Genomic DNA, 8,971 nt, shown 5'->3' on the forward strand with positions numbered 1-8,971 from the left:
CGCCGCCTTGGGGAACCCGCTGTGCGGCGAGTTCAAGCGGCTCTGCAAGCGGGTGAGGGAGACGTACCGGGAGCTGAGGGAGGACCTCACGCCCTACAGGGATGACCGTTACTACCGGTACGGCGCGGCGCGGCGCGGCGAGGAGGGGAGGGGAGGGGAGGGGAGGGGCGGGCGGCGCCGGGGGGCTCCGGGCCCTGCAGCGAGGCGCGGGCAGGCGGGCGGCGAGGCGGCGCAGCCCCGCTCACCTCGCGTGCCAAGGGCCGGCGGCCTGGAAACGTGCGGGCGCAGTCTGGAGAAACGCGTGAAACAGTCCTGGAATGGTGACAGCATCGGCCGGGAAGAGCAGAGCAGTCGGCTACGGTTGTACTGACGAGGCTACACAGGCGTTTCTTCTGCGCCCCGCTTTCTTTGCGGTTTTTCATTAATTCCAGTGATGTGAGTACAAGCTTTTTTGAGGTTACACAAGACCAGAGAGGACTCGAGACCTGTTGGAGGATGGGCTTCTAAATTAAAAGAAGCTTTGGATTGGAGAAATGGTCTGTAAAGGTGGAATGAAACTGAGGAAAAACAAATGCTAGGGACTACACGGGGAGGAATATTCAGCCACACACAGGTAGGTTGGGGAGTGAACAATTAGGTAGTGTTTCCATAGAAAAGGATTTGGAAATCACTATGCGTTACGTAAGCAACCTCTTTYGACCATGTCATACATGTGAAAAAGGCAAGTGTAATTTGGGGTATATATCAGGAGTACAGTTTGCAAGACAGGGGAATTAAGTCAGCTACTGTTGTCACCACTCCATACCCTAGCTGGAGTTGTGRCAGTTTTGGGCAATACACTTCAAGGGCCTGGCACTGGAAGAGACCGAGAGGAGAGAGAAAAGAATGATCAAGGGTCTAGAAAATGTAACTGTGGGGAAAATTAGGGGTTGCTCACCCAAAAGAAGAAACCTCTCAGTAGGGGAATGTGAGCGTCTGTAAAATGAAAGGGAAAAATCTGTTCTTCATGTCCATATTCATGCTGGGCAAAGGATTATAGAGGGACATAAATTGTAGCAAGAAGTATTCAAGCTAGACATTAAGAAAAAGCTTCTGAATGGGACAGGTGGTAAAACACTACAGAACAGCTTATCCAGGGAGACTGTAACATCTCCAACACTGGAGATCTTCAAAAACTTTTGACAAACATATCAAAAATGACATCAGCCTGACTATCAGACACCTGACTATCTTGAGAYAGAAGGAAAGACTGGGTGCTTTGTGAGGCCTCTTCTAGCTCTTTTTCTATGAATCTAAGCACAAGCGTTTGCCTGGGTGTTTGTGCACAGTGTGTCACAGTTCTCCTACACAGACCCTTTAACTTCAGTATGCTGTGTCTGTTTTCCCCAATGAAGGATGTGGTCCATTATATTGAATTTGTCTCACTGCTTACAATAACAAAGCCTATAGAGTTACACAATTTGACAACATTGCTTGCCTGTCAGCTTGGCAGCGTTTAGCATAACCACAATCCCTCCTGTCAAAACAGCAACTCCTTCACAGAATCACATAATCAGAGAATCAGTAAGGTTGGRAGGAGGTTTCAGTAAGGAGACYTCTGGAGATCATCTAGTCCAACCCCCCTGCCCAAGCAGGGTCACCTAGAGCATGKTAGACAGGGTTGCATCCAGGCGGGCCTTGAAGATCTCCAGAGGAGACTCCACAACCTCTCTGGGCAACCTGTGCCAGTGCTCTGTCACTCKCACAGKGAAGAAATTCCTCCTCACAGTCAGGCMGAACTTCCTGTGSTTCAGTTTCTGCCCATTGCCTCTTGTCCTGTCACATGGGACAACTGAAAAGAGTTTGTTCCTGTCCCCTTGACACCCTCCMTTCAGGTACTTATACACATTGATAAGATCCCCCCTCAGTCTTCTCTTCCCCAGGCTGAAGAGGCCCAGCTCTTGCAGYCATTCCTCAGAGGGCAGATGCTCCAGCTCTCTGATCATCTTCGTAGCCCTATGCTGGACTCTCTCCATTAGCTCCATGTCTCTAGGGAGCCCAGAACTGGATGCAGTACTCAAAATGAGGCCTCMCCAGGGCTGAGTAGAAGGGCAGGATCGCCTACCTCGACCTGCTGGCAACACTCTTCCTAATGCACCCCAGGAGACCATTGGCCTTCCTGGCCACAAGGGCACATTGCTGGCTYATRGTCAACTTGKCATYCACCAGSACTCCCARGTCCTTCTCTGCAGAGCTGCTCTCCAGAAGGTCAGCCCCCAGCTTGTACTGGTGCCTAGGGTTATTGCTCCCTAGGTGCAGGACTCTGCACTTGCCCTTGTTGAACCTCATGAGGTTCCTCTCCACCCAAGTCTCCAGCCTGTCCAGGTCTCTCTGAATGTCAGCACAGCCCTCAGGTGCATCATCCACTCCTCCCAGTTTTGTATCATCAGGAAACTTGCTGAGGATGCACTCTGTCCGCTCATCCAGGTCGTTGATGAAGAAGTTGAACGGGATGGGATCCAGTATTGAGCCCTGGGGAACACCACTAGCCACAGACCTCCAACTAGACTCCACGCCACTGATTATGACCCTCTGAGCTCTGTCTTTCAGGCAGTTCTCAATCCACCTCACTGTCCACTCACCTAACCCACACTTCCTGAGCTTGCTTAGGGGGATGTTATGGGAGACAGTGTCAGAAGCCTCGCAGAAGTCAAGGTACACAACGTCCACTGCTCTCCCCTCATCTACCCAGCCAGTCATTCCATCGTAGAAGGCTATCAGATTGGTTAAGCGGGATTTCCCCTTGGTAAATCCGTGCTGACTACTCCTGATCACCTTCTTTTCCTCCATATGTCTGGAGATGACATCCAGAATGAGCTGTTTCATCCCCTTTCCAGGAATGGAGGTGAGGCTGACCAGCCTATAGTTGCCTGGGTCCTCCTTYTTGCCCTTCTTGAAGACTGGAGTGACATTGGCTTTCTTCCAATCCTCAGGCACCTCTCCAGTTCTCCAGGACTTTTCAAAGATGATGGAGAGAGGCCTGACAACAACATCCGCCAGCTCCCTCAGTACCCGTGGGTGCATCCCATCCTGGCCCACAGATTTGTGGATGTCTAGGCTGCCCAGAAGATCTCTAATCCTATCCTCCTCAACCATAGGAAAGGCCTCCTTTTTCCAGATTTTCTCACTTGTCTCCACGCTCTGGGATTCATGAAGGCTGYCCTTAGCAGTGAAGATTGAAGCAAGGAAGGCATTCAGTAATTCTGCCTTCTCTGTATCCTTCGTCGCCAGGGCCTCCGTCCCATTCAGTAGTGGGCCCACATTTTCCCTAGTCCTCCTCTTGCTACTGATGCATTTGAAGAATCCCTTCTTGTCCTTAACATCCCTTGCCAGACTCAATTCCAGCTGGGCCTTAGCCTTCCTCGTTGCATCTCTACACACTCTGACAGCATTCATATAATCCTCCCAAGTAGCCTGTCCTTGCAGCTGAGCATGGTGTGAGAAGTCATGGGAGATGATAAGAAATGACAGAAGTATACCTGTGTGCATCTGTCAATTTGGTAACAAATATTGGCTCAGAACGTATTGGGGGGGAGAGAAATAAGCTTTGGATTAACATCTGAGAAGTTCAGGGAGATGCACTTGTTCAGCCTTTTCTTCCAGAAGAAACCGGAGTTCTCTAAGCTAAATTTTCATTAACTTACAGTTGTGACTAGAAGTGTGTATGGAGGGACTTTCTGTATTGTATAGAGGAGACACTGCTGCACCAAATCAAATGAGCATGTAGAGTTAGTGCTAGACTGACTTTTTTTCTGTGAGTCTCCCCAGGGGATATCACCTGCAGAACCTTTAAGATGAAAGGTGCTGAAATGGAGATGTATCGTGCTCTTTGCAAGGAAACAGCTTTTCTGACACAAGGTTCACAAAAATATTTCTCTGCATTCCCAAGGTCTTAATCTAACAGCTATAATAGAATAACATTACTCTTACWGTCACTGTATGCCTATTATTCTTGTGTATTTTTCACTTTAGCATTATTGATGGAGGTAGCAATGCCATCTGCTTTTTAGATTCCTGGTAAGAAGGAGGATAACTGGTCAATAGTTCTTGATGTTGCACTGCATTCTTCCTACAGTCAGCTCTCATTTAGGGGAAGAAGAATTTGATAATTATCCTCTTTCCCTCTGTTTTATTCAGTACATTTGTTCAGTTTATAACTGAATGTAATCAGGGATGTAATGGAGAACCTTACTGTTCTGAAGACACAAGGGATTTTGGAAATTTGACCAAGGAAATCTTGTGTCGTCTGTCTCTACTTCAAACTAAGGCATTTCTCTAAAATACAGTTACTAAGAGGAAATAATATCTTATACCAGACTAATAAAATGAAGAGACAGAAAAGCACATTTTTCCTCTCACATATCGTATACACAAATGTACAGCTGTCAACTAGTGCCAGTTGTAACTTTCCTGTCTTGCTGCTTGAGCAAACCCACTTGGCATCAGCGGGAGATTTCCATTGCCTCTATGGAAGTGGAGAGGTCTAGTCCATTAAGTGGCAGGGAAGGAGAGAGAGAAGAGCAAGAGTTTGCAAGTAATCAATTTGCCAGGGAGAAAAAAACCCCAACGTACTGTCCRCTTTGTGACTGGCGAGAAATAGCTTTTCTTGACTCAGGAATGTTCTTAGATTTTGTGTTGGTATGTGCTCATCCTCAGTGACAGGGGATTAAGTGAGAGGGGATAACTTAGCTCAGAGACAGCTGATGAAGTTGTTACCCTGAGTATCTGCACTCTCACTGTACAGGTGGGTGCATCATTTCTGATTCAGTTCTGGGGCTGTCCCAGTTCAGTGACATCTTTTTGGTGACACTTTCCTTTGAAGCACAGTGCTCTTCAGCATGTGTTTCAGCAGCTGTCTGTGAGATGCCTGTTCCTTGGGCGTGGGGCAGGCAACTGAAATTGACAGGCTTCTCAAGCTATGCTATCCTCACTGAGCAGAGCCCTGTGCTGTGCAGATGAAGGGAGGGCCGTGACAGTGAGTTTGTTCTGCCCAATAACCCAGATTATTGTACCTAAATTTTCGTTAATTAACAGTTGTGACTAGAAGTGTGTGTGGAGGGACTTTCTGTATTGTATAGAGGAGACACTGCTGCACTGGATCAAATGAGCATGTAGAGTTAGTGCTAGGCTGACTTTTTTTCTGTGAGAGAAAAAATACAGAGTATGTAGAGATGTGACGAGGAAGTCTCTAAACTGTACCTGCTTGTGTACTGCCTTATGACCAGTTCACCCAGCTAGCTCACCCAGACATCCTCAGAGAGGACAGAGAGAACAGGGTTAGCTATCTCTTAGGACACTGATTATTTGTCTAGGTTAATAGTTCTCTTAGACAGACATGGCATTTTATGGTATGCTTATAAAAGAAAGAGGTTTGTATTTACAGATTTATGGATGTGATACCAAGTAATTCATTGGTAACTCCACTCTGAAGTTGGTGTGGATTTACTACAYTCAAGGTTAGCCTCTGTGGTGCACCAGATGCTTGGGGCACTAGACAAGCTGGGGGGAGGTGGGAGAAGGGAGAAGGGTGCAGCTTTGATTAATGCTTGATGTTGCTTATAGAGGTAACAGAATAGGTTATTTTATGTGATATTGGTAGTGTTACTTATTAATTTCTTAACATCTCTTATCTCCTATTAGCKTTTCCAGTTGGTTAAAACTGTGTTAAACTTCAAAATATTTGGGAAAAGTTCATTCACAGCGGTTCAGCTGCTTTTGAGAATAAAGCCAGAGCAAAACACATAGTTTGACTCAGCAATAAGGACAATCTGGTTTGTTTTTCCTTTAGAGAAACTCTAGTGCCTGCATGCATGGCAGAAGAAACTTGAAGTTTGCCAGAGACAGCTCTTGGGATAAGGATACTGTTCTTTCTGCCTTAAAATCCTTCCCAGGTGCTCAAAGTGTCAGCCTGGATTCTGGCAGGATCTGCATTGGCTGCTCCAGGGCACAGCTTGTACCTTTGTCTTGTTCTGGCAGCTGGGGAGAGAACCTGAATGACTCCAATGTGAAGTTGAGGAGAGGTTTGGAAAGCTTGAAGCAGCAGCTGCAGGAGGAGACTAACAYCATAGTTTCATGATTGGTTTAAACCACTGTAAGCTGGCTCTGCCACTGAAAGAACCAGTTCCACCTCTCCTTTCCCTAGTCACACATTTCTGCTCTTGCCCTTGTCTGCCCTCAAATGCTCATGTAGCCRCCCAATGGTTAAACAGCTGATCCAGCTGAGCAGTATTTTTTTTTCTTGAGTGATTTTTAACCCAGATCAGTTCTCTGACCTGGTTCATGATTCAGCTGCACAAAACACTYGTGCTGGCAGAAGGCAAAAAGCAACAGAGGGGCTGGATTACTTCTTTTGTCGGTCATTGGGGTAGCTATGAACATGAACTATGAAACCATGGAATAAGTGTTAGAGTAGTTGGAATAAATAGAATCAGGGCTGAGATGGCATTCAGCCTGCTTATTCATAGATCAGCCTGCCTCTTCTGTCAAGCCTCATTCATCAGCTACCTTCCAGTTTTTACACTAGATGAAGCAGATGGTAGTGTTGTGCACTAATTCACWCCAGAGCAGCTCAGCAGGGCACTGAATGAAACGAGTTCCTATAAGGAGCGATGTAGACTGAGACTGTGACTGATGGTGTGTGAGGAAGGGGGTGGGTTTTGCTAGCACCTTCACTGTAGCAGGATCTGGCCTCTGAGCGTTTAATTCATAAACTCAGCAACATTCTTTCCCCTAAGCTTACAGGGTGCAATGATTGTGTTTAAAATGTACTCACAGCCCTTTGGGAACTGGCAAGGTGGTGAAGACGAGCATGGTCCCRTGGCTATTTGAAGTGAATTGGATTTCACGCTCTGCCACGTTGTTCTCCAGCTGACCTGTGGCAAATCTTAATCTCTCTGTGCTTCAGTTCCCTACGTGCACAATGAGGACAATATGTTTTTGTTTTGGTGGTGTTTGAGGAGAATAAATTCATTTGTTTGTAAGGTGCTTGACTGCCAGAGGGACTGGAGCAGCATGTGAATAGCTCAGATGTATGTACATAAATAGCAGCAGCTGTGTCTCTGCAATTGTGCTTCCCAACACGGTGGAAATAGTCACAGATGTTGTAAACATCATTCCGTCTTCTTTGGCCACAGGGAACTTATTGGAGAGGCCTGAAACGGGCTGGGAGCTACAGGCTTTGTGTCATAGTCCCTGGTGACCCAGTCACTTCAAATTGTGGCTTGGCAGTGCTATCTTGTTCTGAGCAGATACAGTTTGTTAGATTGTCCTGATTACCCAAAGATTTATTTTTTGACTGAGGGTATTTATTCTTGTTGATTTATAATTTATAAATGCCTTTTCTCAGTCACTTGGTATCACACATTGCTCAACACAGCCTTTTTATGAGATTAGTAAATGATTGTCAGTGTTGTAATCACAGTTCTAACGGACTGGGTAAACACCGATATCACTGACTAAYTTAATTCCTAGAGTGTTTCCCTTGCATTCAGTGGAGTTACACAAGAGAGATTGGGTCCCACAGGTCACCAATGAGATAAATTACCTGTAAGGCAAMTGACTAAATGAATGGTGTTGTCAGTGCTAAGTACCTTTAAAATGTAATTGCAGTCTTACTATCTAACTAACTTTTAACAGAAGTATTTGGTTGTTGAAGAGAGATTTTTCAGATTGCATGTTGAGTAATCCGTCTGTTTCTGGAGTCATCTTGAGATGGCTGCAACTTACATATACGACAAACATCAGAGCTGGGAACTTAAAGTAAAGCTTATTCTAGACTAGGCACCAGGTATCCACCAATACTTAAGTAACTATAGTCCTGTCTTTTTATGCACAGGAGCCATCAGAAATGAACAACTTTAAACTCTAACCCTAAACTCACCTCACCTAATTCTCATCATCTMTACCCAATGGATCTATTGACAATCATTGCTGTCCACTCTCAGSAGATTTAATAGGAAAGCAGAATAAAATCCAAGTTTATTTTGCACATTTGTGCAAAAATTAAAAATAGTGTTAGATGCAATCTAGAAATGTCTTTAGTGTGTTAAAAGTAGTAGCTCACTCTTTGGATTTAATTCACAMCACTTGTAAGCTGACTAAATTCTCTGTAAACAGACATGTTAAACACACCTCTTGTAGCAGCATCCAGGTGACTGCCAGTGATGGCATTTTCTTTCAGCTGGAAGAGCAATTGCCATTGGATTAGGGTGAAAAAAGTAAATTTGCATATCAGGGGGCTGTCTCTACTGTGAAGTGAAATAAAAGCACACACATTCAGAATTTATACCTAAACTGGGTAGGTTTTATCAGATTCAGAACCACTTCGCTGTCTTCCGTATTTTCTGTTTATTGGGTTGACTTTCCTTCTGGTGAACGAGACTGGCACTACCACAGTGAAAGCTGAACAGGAGTGGCAGGTTCAAGTTTAYCCTCGCTTGTCTCAGAAGAGAGTGGACAAACAGTACCAGGTCTCCCGTAAGGACTCTCATRTGGGCTACAGAAGGGCAAATAATACGGACAGGGCTCTGGCACATGCCTCGCTCAGTGTACCGGGGCCCTGACCCGCTGCCGCTGCACAAGGCACCGGCGGCGTCTGCAGCCCGCCCGGGGAGACCCGCCGCGCCCGCCTGAGCCCACGGCGCCCCGCGCAGGCGGACGGGGCTCCCCGGCCGGGCGCCGCCGCCCGCTCGGCGCGGCTCCCTCGGGGAGGAGTCGCGGAGCGGGGACCCGTGTCCCCTCCGGCTCGCCGTAGCACCGCCGCCCCGCTCCCGGCAGCGTCGCCCTTCGCCCCCGCGGCGGAGGAGCGGCGGGGGCTGCCGTGACGTCTCGCGACGGAGTCGCGTGGCGGYTGGGTGACGCACGCGGAAGCCGCCGCCCGGCGCCGCTTGCGACTGTGCCACGGCTGCGGGCCGCGGCTCCCGGGCGAGGCGCC

General features: G+C 47.2%; 1 protein-coding gene across 1 annotated transcript in view; it reads left to right on the forward strand.

The window, feature by feature from the left end:
- Window positions 1–49: 49 nt before the first annotated feature.
- Window positions 50–8,971, forward strand: part of TMEM181 (transmembrane protein 181) — a 37,767-nt gene continuing 28,845 nt past the window's right edge. The window contains exon 1 of the mRNA XM_085298010.1: window positions 50–117. The gene's annotated coding sequence lies outside the window, so the exon portion shown is untranslated. The remainder of the gene's footprint in view (window positions 118–8,971) is intronic.

Source organism: Rhea americana, unplaced genomic scaffold (genome assembly GCF_003343005.1).
Source record: "Rhea americana isolate MKP2758 unplaced genomic scaffold, rheAme1 scaffold_134, whole genome shotgun sequence".
NCBI lineage: Eukaryota > Metazoa > Chordata > Aves > Rheiformes > Rheidae > Rhea > Rhea americana.